Source organism: Phalacrocorax aristotelis, chromosome 2, assembly GCF_949628215.1.
Source record: "Phalacrocorax aristotelis chromosome 2, bGulAri2.1, whole genome shotgun sequence".
NCBI classification, from domain to species: Eukaryota; Metazoa; Chordata; class Aves; order Suliformes; family Phalacrocoracidae; genus Phalacrocorax; species Phalacrocorax aristotelis.
The window spans coordinates 17351220-17367665 of NC_134277.1; the positions used below are offsets into that span (position 1 = coordinate 17351220).

At 43.2% G+C, this 16446-nt stretch overlaps 1 long non-coding RNA gene across 1 annotated transcript; it reads left to right on the forward strand.

Annotated features, from left to right (window-relative positions):
- The first annotated feature begins 7441 nt into the window (after positions 1-7441).
- Positions 7442-10661, forward strand: LOC142053870 (uncharacterized). The gene is made up of 3 exons (XR_012659352.1): positions 7442-7514; positions 8480-8584; positions 10111-10661. It is a non-coding gene; the product is annotated as an uncharacterized LOC142053870 (long non-coding RNA).
- The last annotated feature ends 5785 nt before the right edge of the window (positions 10662-16446 follow it).

The window sequence follows — 16446 nt, forward strand, 5'->3', positions numbered from 1 at the left end:
GAGTGCCATAGTTTCTGGGTGGCTGGCTTTAACTTTAGCAATCCATACTTAAAGGGAAATTTTACGGTCTTAATATATTCCAGATGCTCTCCTAGTCCCAGATGAAAGCTCTGTCATTGTTTAATGTTAATATTTTTGTCAGTAGTAGAATTTTCTTGTAATGCCCCATCTTATTTGTAGTCACTATTAGTCATGAGAGAAACTTCCTCTACAAGTAATCCCTGGGTCACTCCTTCCATGTCCTATCTCACTCTAATTAAAAACCATTAACTACTTGTTGTGTCCAAGACTTGGCTATATAATACATGTATACAATGACTTTTTACCTGATTAAAACCATTTGCTTCTAGCAATTAGGCTAAAAATATAAATTTATACTCCACAGTAACAATAGTTGGCTTTATAACAGCTCTCTGGTGGAACGAAAACAAGAGCTTTGCTTTGAAAATAAACCTCCATGAACTTGGATCGACAACAAGGGACATGAAGGTTTACTGCAAAAACAAGAAATGTATTTCACGCTGTTAAACTTTGATCGGATGTTAGTTTCTCACAAGGAGGACAGTGGCAATTTTGATCCTTTATAGTGACCAATGGTTTGATTACAGAGGGAAGGGAATTTGGGGCAACACAATAGAGCAGATTATCAAAGCAGAAGTCGTCTGGATGGATCTCTAAGGACCTTCCTTATTCAGTGAAGAGCAGCTAGAGTGAAAAACAAAGTCACTACATGATGGGCTCCATATGATATTTGGTTAGTATGCAAGTTGGTATCTGCTATGTTATTTCTTTTTCACCACTGTCCCTGAAGATTAACTTGGATTTTGAAAAATCAAGTCTCATTGCTCCTTCTCCTGCCTGACTGCCCTCCTCATAGGGCTCTGGAGCTGCTGACAGCAGCTGAGAGGAACTATGGGGACACACACATTCCCAATGCTGTGGCCAGATCTTGGGCCAGTTCCTCAGCGCCAGCAGCAGGGTTCTGCTCATTGGAAAAAAGAGTCTTCTCTGGCTAGACCAGTGATAGGGATTAACTTTAGTGCATCCTGAGGTGCTGCATGGGGACTTGATGAGGGTGAAGCATGTCTTTTAGTCCTGCGTTGTATTATCAATGCAAACATCTAGGCTATGAGCCACACCAATAGTGATCTCTCTGACACATGATATCAGGCCTGTGGATGCCTAATTAACACACTATTCTGTGCTATTTTTGACAAAGCCGAGTGATGCTGAACCTCACCAAGAAGAAGCCATGGCCTTCTGAAAGGACTTATCTGTGCATCCTGCTGTGGCCACCAGAAGCTGAGGGTCTCCTAAGAAGGCGATAGCTACTGGAGTCCTGCACCTCTATGTACTAACCTGTTCATTCCATGATTAGTGCCTTTAAGTCTTGAATAGACTGTTTTGCTCAGTGATAGACAAATTTTATTGCAGAAGGATTCCTACTCCAAAACCCTAAAACTAGAAGAATATCTAGGGCACCTATTAAGTATTGGGGAGTATGGGCTCTGTGTTGAACTCCATACACAGAAATCCCACTGTGAACAGGAGCTGTAACTTGCTAATTTAGAGCTGCCTCTGGAATATACTATGTGAACTGCAGCTAGAATGTACACCTGTAAGAAAATTGGGATGTGGACTTCTTATTTAAAGCCATGGATGAAGTTTCCCATGAAAGGTACCAGACGAGGCGGGGTGTGTGTGTGAGGATGACACACAACAGTGGGTTAAGGAAATGCTGTCTACGCAAGTGTGACTTGTTTGAAGGGGTCTAATTGGACTGGAACTCCCATATTTGCTCTGCCTTCTGTGTCTCATCTTCTAGTTTTGGTGCTGGGACACCCATGCTACTGCGAAGCGCCAGGGATATGGCTAGAAACGTAACAAGATTTACTCCAAAGTCTTTGTTTATACCATCTGGATGAATTTGAGCAAGTGTAGATTCCTAAAGGGATGTGAAGGCATGTAATAAATGCCCAAGGCCTCTGATCTTTGGGTGCCTCATAGATTCATTAAGGTTGGAAAAGACCTCTAGGATCATCAAGTCCAACTGTCAACCCAACACTACCATGTCTCCTAAACCATGCCCTGAAGTGCCACATCTACATGTTTTTTGAACGCCTCCAGGGATGGTGATGCCACCACCTCGCCAGGCAGCCTGTTCCAATGCCTGACCACTCTTTCAGTGAAGAAATTTTTCCTAATATCCAGTCTAAACCTCCCTTGATGCAGCTTCAGGCTCATCTTCTTGTGCCGTCTGTTGGAACCTCAGTATGTAATCAAAGTTTTTTTAAACTTTTCAAATGTTTCCCTTTAATTTTACAAACATGCTTAGAGCTTAGAGCTTAGAGCAAGATAAAAAGCTATTAGGGAGACAATTATTATACAGAGGCAGCATTCAGATTATAGCAATATCGAGGTAAAGGTTTGTCAGGTTTCTTCTGTCCTGTAGTTGCAGCTGTAATTGTCTTCTGGCCATCTCTATGAAGTGGCCAGCAGAAAAATGCTCCCTGTTCAGCTGAGCTTTTCACTGTGTGAAGCTATTCGCAAGAACATAATGGAGTCATGACCAAAAAAAGGAAGAGGGGGATATTCTGCAGCTACAAAGGGTGTAATGACCCTTCACATCATAGAGGCTTGAAGAGGTCACAGCTCATCTGAATGTCACTGAGACCCTAATGTACTGTTCCTGAATTTTCTCCTGAATTTTCTTTTGTACAGCAGTACTCCTTAACAAACTTAATTTCTTTCTATGACCTTTCTATGACAAGGTCACCTACCTAGTTGACCAAGGGAAGTCAGCTGATGCAATCTTTTTGGATTTCAGTAGAGTTTTCAATTCTGTCTCTCACAGTATCCTCCTGGAGAAAATGTCCAGCACACAGCTGGATAAAGACATAATGCAATAGGTGAGCAACTGGCTGATGGGTTGGGCTTAAAGGGTCATAGTAAATGGGGTTACATTGGGCTGGTGACCAGTCGCTAGTGGGGTTCTGCAGGGATCCGTCTTAGGGCCAGTACTCTTTAATGTCTTCATAAATGACTTGGCTGCAGGACTGGAAGGAATGCTAATTAAGTTTGCTGATGACACAAAATTGGGAGAGGCTGTTGACATTCTTGAGTGAGAACCTGCAGTGAGATCTGGACAGTCTGAAGAGCTGGGCAATCACCAACTGTATGAAGTTTAACAAGGGCAAGTGCTGGATTTTACACCTGGGGGACAGCAACCCTGGATGTACACACAGACTGGGGAACGAGAGGCTGGAGAGCAGCTCTGCGGAGAGGGACCTGGGTGTTCTGGTCAACAGCAAGCTGAACATGAGCCAACAGTGTGCCCTGGCAGCCAAGAAGGCCAACCATGCCCTGGGGTGCATCAAGCACTGCATTGCAGCTGGGCGATGGAGGGGATTGTCCCGCTCTGCTCTGCACTGGTGGGGCCTCACCTTGAGTGCTGTGTGCAGTTGTGGGCACCACAGTGCATTAAGGATATAAAGCTACTACAGAGGAGGGCAATGAAGTTGGTGAAGGGTTTAGAAGAGAAGCCGTATGAGTTGCGGCTAAAGTCACTTGGTTTGTTCAGCCTGGAGAAGAGGAGGCTGAGGACAGACCTTATTGTGGCCTGCAGCTTCCTCACAAGGGGAGGAAGAGGGGCAGGCGCTGATCTCTTCTCTCTGGTGACCAACAACAGGACCTGAGGGAACAGCAGGAAGATGTGCCAGGGGAGGTTTAGGATGGATATTAGGAAAAGGTTCTTCCCTCAGAGGGTGGTGGAGCACTGGAACAGGCTCCCCAAGGAGGCAGTCACAGTACCAAGCCTGACGCTATTCAAGAAGCACTTGGACAATGCCCTCAGAGACATGGTGTAATTCTGGGGTTGTCCTATGCAGGGGCAGGAGTTGGACTCAATGATCCTTGTGGGTCCTTCCAACTCAGGACGTTCTGTGATTCCATGATTCTACTGTGCGCTGCTAGTAATACCAGTGAACCACATCTAATTATGGGTAGTGCAACTATATCTGCTGATGTTAGTGAATTCCAGATGTGAGTGAATTCCAGAAAGACTTTAATTGGAAGGGAATAGACCCCAGTAAGTGGACCTTGCCTCATATATACTCTTCTTTCACTTTGGCACCATTACCATCATCCAGGTGTTGTTATTGTGTGTGAGCACAAAATCTCCTGCAATGTCTGCACTGAGAGATGGACGGTGACTGACAACACAAAACAGACACAGCAGCAACTTCTGAAGCAGCCTCTGCTGTTTCCTGATGTTTGTGGTTAAGATGGTCATTGGAAAACCTCATCTCTGGCTACATGGAAATTCCACATCAGTGTTTACTACTGACTTAAAATCCAGCAGACTACTGAGCCATTCTCTGACACTGAACAGATGACACCACCACTGGATATTATATATTGCACTGTCTTTGAACCCTTTATGGCTTGAGTTGCTCTCATATTTTTGAAGAGAGGAACCTTCTAGCTAGTTGAAACCTGTTATGATACTCTTCCGTTTCTTTGTTACTTTCTACAAGCCGCGTATCTGTAAGCCATAGGCTGAGTGGCTGATAACCACTGGTACTTACTTGGCACTGCAGCTGGCATGCATTGCAATTTGCAATGTATTAGGGGTGAGCCACAGGAAATATCAGACTTTACTGGATGCAGGTCAACTAATTGGCTGAATTACACATGGTCTGCTGGTCAGCATCATCTTATGGCACATTCACGGACCATTACTCAGCAATTCCATATAGCAGCTTTCTCTTGCTCTTCCACTTTCTTTTCATTCTGTTGTGGTTTTTGTTTGTTTGTTTGTTTGGGTTTTTTTCCCTTTAGTTGCTCATAGGATCCCTTTTCCTGAACTGTGGTCTTAATTTCCTCTTATCCTCTTATGATTCCCTCTTCCTGAATTTTGTTCTCTCAAACAAACTTCCTAGTACAATTCTCCTTAAACACACTGCTTAGTAATTAACTTTCAATATTTTGTCAACATTTTTCCATGAAAATGGTTGAATTGCTTAATGATATTTTGTTTGCTGAAATAAAAATGTAAAGTCAGATATTTGAAAGCTAATATATACATGGAATGATATTGCTTTTCATCTTTTCTGTCTTGCCATTATGATTTTAAAATAAAAATTAAACACAAGATGAAAGTTTGCTGACAATTTTTGGTCTCTGCTCTTTCTACATGTTGTGTAAAACATGACAGTTCACTAACAGCTCTTCAAGAGCCTCTCCTCTAACACCTATAATAAGCCAAATGACAATTGTTACTACTCAATTATCCATACAAAATGTTTTCTTCACTCATTTTCAGCAATGCAAAGTTCTTTTGCCTATCTTTGAGGGCATGTCTCTTGACACATCAAGGATGTTACCACAGCAGTCACTGTCGTGACAACAATTTACACGAGAGGTAACTTGAGTAACCCAAAGTGTTTAGACCCAGCCTTGGGTCATGCCGGCTCTCTTTCCTCTGCACTGCCTGCATGACTTGCTTCATAGCTCCAAGTACTCGGTCCATACTGCTAGCTTTTAGCTTTTGCCTTTGCTGTCTTGGGAAACCAAAATACCACCATGTTTCACATAGTGACAAGACAACTCCCTGCACAGAGGATTCATTGAATCTTTGCAAAAAAACCTGTCATCAAGTGCACAAAGGATTTGCTATTCACATACCCAACCAGAAATATTCTCCCACGCATGCCATTTTCCCACCTGGTTTCCTTCTCTAAAAACAAAGGTCTGCAATATTTTTGTGTTTTAACTGGCAAAGCCTCAAGCCCCAGTGATTCTTATTTCAGGTGTGAAAAATGTGGTGAAAAATGTGATGAAAAATGGAGACCTCTGTTTTGTTTTTGCTTTGCTTTGCAATTAAAATCTGTTAAAATTCAGGGATCTTCTCCCCGTTGAACTCTAACAGAGAAAATACCACTTAAACACCAGTTGACTGGAGCCACCCTGTGAAGTCCAGTCAACTCCCCCTTCCCCTCTCATGCCCCATGAATGAAATAGATGTTCTCTGTAAATATCAGGTGTCCACCTGCATGGATAATCATGAGCTGATCTGCCAACAGGCGATCTTAATGGAGTGGATAACTGCTGAGCACTTACTGGGGGCTTTTCCCCCAGAGCAGGCACTGACCTGGGTCTCTGTCCTTTCTGCAGCCCCCAGGTCTTTCAGGACAGGGAGGAAGAGACTCTCTGAGACGCTCATCCTGCTCCAACCTGGCTGAATGGGCACACAGGCTGGAAAGGCGCTGGCTGGAGGAGAGGAAGGGAGTCTGACAAGCAGAGTACAGCCACTTGATCCCCATTTCCTTTGGAAAGCAGGCTCGCCAAAAAGTCTACAGGCCTTCTTTTTCAAGAGGGATTTCTTTCTGTAACTGCTAGAAGCCTAAAGAAAAACTTCAGCTCTCTTGGACTCCTCTTCACAGTTTGGGCATATATTCAAGTCTTATTATAAGTGATGGGCTGAACCAGGACCGTAGGTCTCCAGTGTGGTTTGATGCTGCTCTGCCAGGAAAGCAGCTGTGAAGGTGTTTGCTGTTGTTGGAGCAACGGGCTCCCTCTCCGTGGGTACAGCAGCCCGTCAGTACCCCGGGGTGGGTCTGTGCCCAGGTCCCAGCCTAGCATCCTACTCATGGAGACTGCGAGAAAGGCTGCTGCTTCTTCAGAAAACCAAAGGCTGTTGCCACAAATGCCAAGGTAATGCATACTGCTTGCAACAGCCCCTGCCAGAGGAGCCAGGCAGAAGGGACCATGCTGTACTTTTTCTTCAAAATTCTTTTTATTTGTGTGTGTGCGAGAAAGAGACAGAAATTTGCTGTTATTATTAACCCTGCTCAACTTTTAGTTGTAAAGGGTGGGTATAACCCTTGCAGCTCAAAATCACAGACCATACAACATTGTACATAAACAAGGTTGTGGGACAGAGCTAGAGACATGGAGAAGCAGTGACACTGCTGAAGGGGTGAGCAGGGACCCCTGGTGGGCTCAGAGCCAACACTGCCTAAGGCAGCTGCATGGATTTCACATCCAGGCCGCTTGAGCAGGGCTGGGGTGGGCACCCCATCCATCCAGCTCAGTCAACTAACAGCCTTCAGGAGTGATCACTCTAGGTGGGCTCTGCAGAGCTTCTCTCCTTTTTTGCTTGCCGCAGAGGATACATTTTGTTTCTTTGCCAACTACAAACAAGAAGTGGAGCTTCAACACATGCTCTTTGGTGAAACAAAACCAATCACCCTGAGTTCGCGGCATATAGTACACTCTCCCTCCCAAAGTGGAATGCAGCTTTGGAAGGGTAACACCTTATCATAAAACAAGCTATTGTTGTCTGTGTTTGAGCGCAAGCAGGTTAATGATGAATCAACTTTTTATGAATGCCTCTTTTCATCCCTTCCTTATTCCTCACCTGTGTCTTGCTTTTCAGACAGATGGTGCAACCTCCTTTGCAACTTCAGTTCCCATTGCTCGTTTCTCGTCTTGCCGCTGGGGAGCACTCCCAGGTAGGGCAGCTCATAAATAAATCTTTCTGTACAATTGCTCAGTGACATGTGCAGCGTATAAACAATCCAACAATGTCGAATAAGAAGCTATTTAAAGCTGGTGACCCTTAAGCATGAACTGAATACACTGAATAAAGACAGCTGGGTTAGAGGTTTTGCTACTTTTGTAAAACATGCTTTAAAATAAAATAAATACATTAAATGTGAACTTAGATGTGATCCGAAACAAAACCCATGTAGAGTAGAAGCATGAATTCCCAGATACACAAGACTAGCAGTCAGCTGCATAAAAGGGGTAAGCAATTGTCATTTCAAGATTGAAATGTGTAATGTAATGAAATTAGATGCATTACAGAAGATCCTGCTTCAGTCTTACTCTGTTTCAAATTCATTGTTCTGAAACAGTATTTCAAGGTTTCTTTTTCTGAAATTAAAGACAAGTGTAATTTACAACATGTTTCCACAAACAGCATATGCAGTTCCTCAGGACTTGCATTGTTAGGATTGTGTTAAAAAAAGCCTGTATACTGCAGAGTAAGGATTTTTTTACAGTATGGAGCCCTATTAAAAGACAAACATTTCTTCCCTCCTGAGGGTCATGGGAACTGTTTCCCATAGAGTTCTGCCCAGCAGTTTCTAGTTAAATGGCAGTCATTTTATTAAAATGCCTGTTTTCTGTCAAGGAAACTCAGCACATCTTTAACTGTCAGAAAAGGCTATACAAACATGTGCTATAGCAGAACACAGAATCCATATACATTTGCAAATAACATGTTCTGACTTCACTGATAAAGACAAGTTTATCAAGTCCTGGCGTTACCACTGTCATCATTAAGAAGCCTTGCACTTGGCCACAGCTGACCACAAAGAAGTACTGCAGGAATAGTAATATCTTTACCCTCACCTTAAGGTTATGCTGTGCTACATGCCTTTGCATTTGTTATTACTGTCTTTATTTTGAATAGTGCCTGTTGGAGCAGGAAGATATGGGGTATCTTTTCTTAATTGCAAAAACCAGTCAAGCCAAGAGCCTGGAGTCAGACCTTGTGGGGTCCCTTCCCACGCCAGTAGTAAGTAATTTCTTCATCTTGGCAAGCCACTCAGCTACTCTGTTCTTCCTACACTGAAACCTACACACTCCATCACCACATCTGAGCACGTCTCCATCCCGAGGTCCCTGCTGGGATTAGCTTCTCACGTGCTTGCTTTCTTTTACTCTCTCTTCCAGTGTATACAATGATTTGAATTTTCTAACAACACACATATGTTATTATACATTTAAGAGAAGGTAACATCAAAGAAACAGAGTTTATACTGAGGGCAGAAGGTGATGAGGTATTTCCTGGGGAAGTTCACTCTACGGTCTTAGAGCTGCTAAATATTGTTGTTCTGAGGAGTTAAATCTTTGGTAACCTTAGGAGTTTATGTAGGTTTATGTTAGATGTGGTGTTCTTCAGCCAATGTTTAGAGTGCAGTATGAGTTATTTGGCTGGGATTTGTATGGCAACCCAGTGACAGGAGAGCAGAATGCAGACTGTAAATTTATGGTACACAAAAGTTTCTAAAGTTCCCACTTGAAAAAGCAGTGTTCTGCGGTACAGCACAGGTGCCCTTCGGTACGCGCTACCCCCACCTGGGTTCTGCTGAACCCACCTTCAGCAGCTTTTGCTGTCAGGCCAAAGATCGTTCCCCTTTGAGTTCAATTGAATAAAGCCCAAATACCAGTTAAGATGCTAACTTAGTATAAATATTTACTGCTGTTACTGGGTTGAGAGACAACTACTAAGTTTGGAGCTATGGATAGCTGGAACTGGAAAAAGATGTCCCGTGACTGCTGAGAGGTCCAAGAAGTGGCAGAAGAGAAGGCAGGAAAGATGGGAGAGATCCTGGACTTCAGCAGAGGCCTGGAGAGAAGGTGCAGCCGGGGAGTCACTTGGTTTGTACAGACTTCAAGAGGCAGGACCCGACCAGGAGGCACAGGCAGAGGAAGGGAGGTCAGGCTCAAAGCATGGACAAAATCATGGAGAAAAGGGAGCAGGAGTAGGTAGAAGCAAAACTGATGTGATACTGAAGCACAGAGCACTGAAGCATCATCCTATAGATGGCCAGGTTCCAGGAACTGCCTTTAATATAGGATGAAGCCATTTGTGAGGAGGGGCATGCACGGATATATAGCCTGAGGTAGAGTGAGAGCATTTTAGCACCACAGCAGGGGGGCACTTTTGTAATCCTTCAAGAAATTCCATATAAAAGAGCTATATACTTCCTTTCTTCTTATGGCAAACAATAAGAGAGCTGTCCAATATGTGTATGCTTCTACATGGCACTCTTTGAGGGGCACACAAGGAAATCAGAAAACAGAATAGTCAGATGGAGCTGCCTGGTTAGAGAACAAAACAAAGGAGCCCTAATAATAACATGGGGAAAATGCAAAAGGAAGCAGAAAGCCAGAAGGAGTTGGAGGACACATCCAAACTGGGATGCAGAGAGCTTGGAGAGCATGCCAGGCAGGGCACGGGAAGCTGCCATATAGCATAACGAGTGGGACTTGTCACTAGTATGTCTGGGATATTTCCATTAAGTTTATTTCTTCTAGGGGGGACTAAGGAACTGCTGCTCTGGATCACGCTCGCAGTCCAGCACCTTCTGTGGAAGAACAGCCAGAAGCCATGGCCAGGGAGGAAGGAAACCTGAAGCTGACATTAAGGAAAAGATGTTGCAAGGAAAGGTTTCCCCAAGAGTGAGGTGATAGGATCTGCCCTACGGCCTCAAAATTTAGATCCTTGCCATTGCTTTTTCTGTTTTATTTTGTTTAATGCTAGAATGTAAGTGGTTATTACTGGTTTTAAAACCAACATTTAATCCTCAAATTTGAAAACCTCTTAGAATAATACTGCATTCCCACTAATTACTGCACCAAATAAAATCTATTCCAAAGTATAGAAACTATCAAGCATATGTGTTGTTATTTCTTCAGTGTCAGGAATTCCCTGGGTTTCCATCTCAAAGTTGCATTGTTCTAGCTGAAGAAGTTATTTCAGGATTAGTTGTAAGACATATCTGAGATAATCGCTGATTGAGACATAACGCAGCCCTGTTTCTACAGACATTCCTGCTGACCTTACATGTCATGCTTTCTTTTTATTATTTAACATATTTTCTTTTTCTAGGAAGAGACATACATTTTTTACGGACATTATATTTTAATGGAGATGCTTTCCTAATGCTCTGCATGGAGATTCTTCATTCTTGTCATTATCTATGAAGATTTTCATCTGAAGTCATTATTTTTCTTTCATTTGGCAACTACATTTGGGAACGAGCCAAGGGAGGAAGTGACAAATATATCAGCTTAAGATGGGAAACCCTGTGGTTTCAGAGCTGCTCATACCTCATTAGAAGTTGCTTTTCCCTTTGGCTATTTCATACTGACATCCTTTCACAGAATAGTTTCTCCATTCACATCATTAAAATATATAATAAAAATATTTATTCATCAAAACCTGACTGGAATAAGCCTAATCTTGCCCATTACATCCTCTACTGTGTTTACACAGCACCCAAGGCAGCAGACCTTAATGGGACACAGGGGCATGAGTGTATATTAAACATAACATAGTAACAACAGCTTTACACAAAGAATGGATCATTTGTCTAATTGCTATCCTGCTTATAAACTATTTTGCCTGGAAGATACTAAGTCGATCACAAGTGCCACCTTGTATGTGTATGTTCCTAATCTTTCCTCCTTTGCCCAAGACACAGTGAAAACAAGCAGCAGTCACTCACTCCAGCTCCTTCCTGTGAAAAACACTGCACCAGAGAGAGGGAGGTTTTGAGTTTGCTTCTCTCAGTGGCAACTCTCAAGGTCTTGAGATGCTTATTACAGTAGAAAAGCAAATGAGAATAACTGCATTGATAAAGTTGTGCCTAGCACAAACCCTGGATAGTGATTCAGAATAACAATAAAAATATTTCAAAACAATATAAATACCAGTGTGATTAAAAAGCCTCCCTCTAAAGCAAAAAAGTCAGAGCACACAGAAGGAGTGTTACATCTGACAGCTGCCCTGATTTGCACGATATCTGACATCTCCTATCCAAAGCTCTCACCATCCCTCAGAACAGCCTCCAGCAAGCAGAGGGCACTTTGCTCTCCAGTCACTGGTCCCAAGACGGTTTGGTGCCTCCACATACATCCTCTAACTCCTCCTGCTGCATTGCAACACTAACAGGGGAACCACAAGGATACGGATGAACAGCAACAAAGTCTGGAGCAAAGCTTCCGGAAAGAAAAGGGAGATCAGGATGGAGGCGGCACTGAACCAGAGTCAACCAGCCAAGCCATGGTACTTACACAGCAAACAACCGTGATGACAACTTCGCTCACCTTTCAGCACTTGCACCTTTTAAGCAACCCTGTAGAGTCTTGTGCCCTTACTCCTTACAACGTTTCACCATGGGTGTTGACATTTAACCTGTTTGTCAACAGATCCATTTACATCTCATTTCACTGGCATCCCATGCAAGAGGCAGCAAGTGAAGAGAATTTTAGCACAAGTGATGAAAGATGTCATTACTGGTGCCCTTTAGCACTGCCTGCACTGCCATGAAGTATAGCTACCATTAGTAACAGGGATTTGAGTGTAATGTCTACTTTCACCCAGCAAGGTCAAAAATTTATGGTTCTGACCTTTTCTCTCTCATTTGATGTTGGAGTGGGCTTGGGTCATGTTCACAAGGAATAAAATAAAATCAAACAGAGTTGATGCAGGTTCAGTGTGAAGTGATGCAGAGAAAGGATTCCACCTCCCCCTGATAAAATTTACTTCAACGACTTTAATAACGAGGGCCATAAAGTTCCACAAACTTTACAAAAAGGGTTGTAAGGGTGTTAACTGTTTCAAAGGGGCACACAAGAGAATGCAATTATTCCAAGAAGACCTACATTTATTCTTATCATTATATAGTTTCTCAGATGTATTTCTCAAGGTCTCAAACATATGTTTCAAGAAGAGCAAGTCTTGTTACGCCATAAAGGTCTGTGTTAGTTAAACCAGCATAACTTTTAAGTGCTGTGCTCTTAGCAGGCTGTAAACTGCTTTGACCTATTTTGGGTTGGTCACTTTGCACACGCAAGCTAGAGACACACACAAGCCATCATGCTGCATTCCCCTGGTTTGACCAAGTTGGCTCAGCTGGACTGCTGTCTACACTGACAAGCCTTGGAGTTTTAATGGACTCTTATACTTTTCCCCAGTTCCTATTTTTAAGGCCAACCAGAGCTGAACTATTTGACTGAGTCGCTTTTCAGCACTGGAGACCTCTGATGCACACATCTGCCGTAAGGTCTCCAGCACTCTCACCCCGTCACCAGCAGCTCAGCACGTGAGAAGTAGGAGTGCTGCTCTCTGTGCACACCAGTGAGGGAGGGCAACTGCCCAGCAACTGTGGGGAAGGGGTATTTAAGGGACTGTTGGCTCTTGTCTCACTAAGCACGACAGAAAAGAGTCACAAAGTTCAGCCAAGATCAATCCTGCTAGTGTTTAGGACTGGGGATTAGCTCAACCCATTGCAGATGCCGTGGCTCACTGAGAAACCATTTTCCAAATAACAAGTTGCTCTGCAGTTTCTTATCTGGAATGGTTTTTCTTTTTTAGTTTTTTCTGCAAAGAAGGTCAATGCCGTGTCCAACTGCTTAAACGCATGCATAGTAACTATGCAGAGATTCAAACGAGATTCAAACATATATTATCTGTGAGGCTGCAGTACAGCTGGCATCATGCATTTAATTTTGGTACAGGTTGGTTTACTTTTATTTTCTTGCTATTTCCAACAGGAGTGGGGCATCACTTTGACAAGGAAAGATTTAGAGCAATTCTGGACGTTGATAAAACACGCTGCTATGAGAGATCTGTAGATATCCTGCAAATTTTTTGTGCTGGTATTTTTTTGCTTTGTGTCTGTAGATGCTCCCTGCAGCTGCAGTACCACAAGTCTTAGAAAATGTAGCCTTCCTTGAAGATAATCTTTCCCAACTTTCTGCTAGGATGCATAACTTCATCAATTCCCCAAGTTTTGGATCTGAGTTTGGGACTTCTGCCAGAAAATGTAATTTCTATTTGCATTTAAGCTATCCATTTTAGTGTGCATACAAACTGTCCTCTGCTGTCAGGGGCTTCAGCAAGAATTGTTGCTTAACAGTGTGTTTGGAAATATCAAGTCATACATAAGCTATGAAATGGATTGTTATTGTTATATGGATATTTTTAACACATTTGAGCATTGAGCAATTAATATGAATGCATTTTGATTCCTATTAGCTAAATCCCTTGGTACTTAGCGTGCTTCCTCTCTGGCTTTAGTAGTCTAGCAGGAGATACAATTTGTACCAGCCCACCCAGGGCAAGGGAGCAAGAAATAAGCTATCTGCGGCATCTTTTCTTGCTGCTTCTCAATGCTATAGTGCTCTTTCTCCTTGCTGTGAAACTTCATGTCCAAATTTGCTCTCCAATATCACAGGATGCTTCAAGTACTAACAAAGAGGTGCAGGGGTAAAAACAAAGAGAATGAGGTGATTAGCAAGGATAACAAGACAAGGAGAAATAGCTGTTACACCATGGGTCCTAACCCCAGAAAGACCACTATGACAGAGTATTATATCCAGTAATGTCCCCTGTCAAACTTAATGGATTATAAGTACCTCGGCTGCTCCTTATATAGATACTTTAAATTCACTTTGTAAAACCATGAGACAGATATACTAAACACCTGCCTCTGTCCATCTGCTCATTGTCCATTATGGCCATGCTCAGCCCTTCCTTTCTGGTCAAGAACATGGAGGTATGGAAACTCTCCTAACTACGGGGTATCTTTAGATATGCAGGTGCTTCCCCAGGACCAACGCAGCAGCAGGTTGTTTTTGTTACTACAGGTGGCCAGCACTTTTCCAGGCAGCCTGACTCCCCTGGGGAATATTGTATTTTTAATGCCACTCAGTTTTCACAGTGTTGGCTTCATATGGAACAAACTGACTCCTAGAAACTACAAGACATGAGAATCTTTTACATTTTGCCATTCCTAAGGTGCTGTTAGATTGAGCCCTATGCTTCTGTTCCTCTGGGTCTTCCTCAGCCCACCTAGCCCCTCGGGCTTAGGAGGCAGTGATGCCTGGGGCACCATGCGAGGCTTAGCCGAGCGTGCAAGCTACACCCCAGCAGTGGAACAGGCATGTGAGCCACTACACCTGTAAGTTACTGCAGTAGAACATACTTACTCAAATGCCTGGTTTTCAGCAAAAATAAGGATAAATTTTGGTTAGCTTTTTGTGGTTTTTTTCCATATTAAAAAAATCATTTTTACATTGTTATTTAGTTCTCTGCCTGCTTGCTGGATATCAGCATTTCAAACCTCACCACCACAGTAGCTGCAGGGCATTGCCACTAGTACAAGAACATGACACCATGCTCGGAAATACAATCTTTAAAGCACGTGTTATCCCACTGGATATTTTATGCTTTTTGTTTTTCTTTTTGCTTAGCAATTAGAAAGTGCCCTTTGTGTTTCAACAGAATTATTGTAGTAGGACATTCTACCAAAAAAGGCAAGAAAAGAGCTTTCATGCCAGTCATGAGTTCTCTTTTTATTTTTCTAGCAAGGACAGAGTAACAAAGTAGGAGTAAATTCAGATGTGGGCAGTCTGGAGTTTGGCTGAACAGGAATAAAACAAAATCTACGAGTGACAACTTGCTTTTGTGGCAAAGATTACCTCAAACCCAGGAAATGTTACACAGTAAACCTCTCCTTGTTTGCATTTCAAAATAGTTGCTAAAATACTGCTTCTCAGTACTTGAAAATACCCAGTGGATGTATTCCTCTCGTGACTTCCTCAGTGGGGCTTCAGCAACGGATCTGCCCCGCTTACTTTTCAGACCTGAGCTGCCAGGCCTGTTTGTCAGTGGTTTCTTCCCTTCCAACATTGGTCTGGAAGGTGGAGGTGGAGCAGTTGGGTGAAGCCAGCTCCATCCCACTCCCCCAGCCACAGCCAGCCTAGCCCCTGGAGCAGACTCTTTTCTCATCATCGCGTGACTAATAAAACCACAGGCACTTGAAGTGCATGGGAATTTTTCCAGCCAGTATTCAGAGGGCAGCAGCAACCTTTCTGTTGAGGAGGGTCTTACAATATATTTTCTTTTTTTTTTCTTTCAGTTAAGTGTTTGCTTGCGCTGCTGGTGCAGCAAGACAGACCCCAAAGCTGGCACCACTGGAAGATTACTCTTCTTGAATCCTTCACATGCCTTGAATTCCATGCCAGCACAGGCCACACTGGTGACAATGACAGTCCATGCATTTTCTCAGGCATGCTCTCTAGTTAAGCTCTGCCAAAAATGGCTGAACTGATCATTTCATGGTTACTGTACAAAAGCCCACAACAGACAGTGAAGCCTTGCTAGGCTGTGCGACATGTTCCACAGCACAATACCAGCGGCAGCATGTGGTGGCAGCTCACAAGGTTGGTAAGAACCATTTTAACCCTTGCAAGTGCTGACAATGCCTTTTCGGGTCCTCCTCCAGTTAGCCTGGAAGCCCCTGAGCAGGGTTAACCAGCTCCCTGCCCGGGCTTTCGTTAGGAGTAGCTGAGGCATTGCTGTTTCTTCTGTGCCTCTTTTTAAATCTGTTTCTATGTTTCTGAGAAGCCTTGCCAAGAACACTGCAATTTATTTAGCTCTCACGTCTGATTTGATTTGGAGCTTCTCAGCCCCTCACCCTTGGGTCTGGCCAGATCACAGGAGCAGAAGTCATAAGATTTCTTAAAAAGAAAACAACAATAAAAAAGCTGATTAGACAAAACTGTTGAAAATCTCCAAGAATTAATCTACAGACTAGATGTGAGAGCTTCCCAGGATGGCGTCTTTCCAGCTGCAGTATCCCT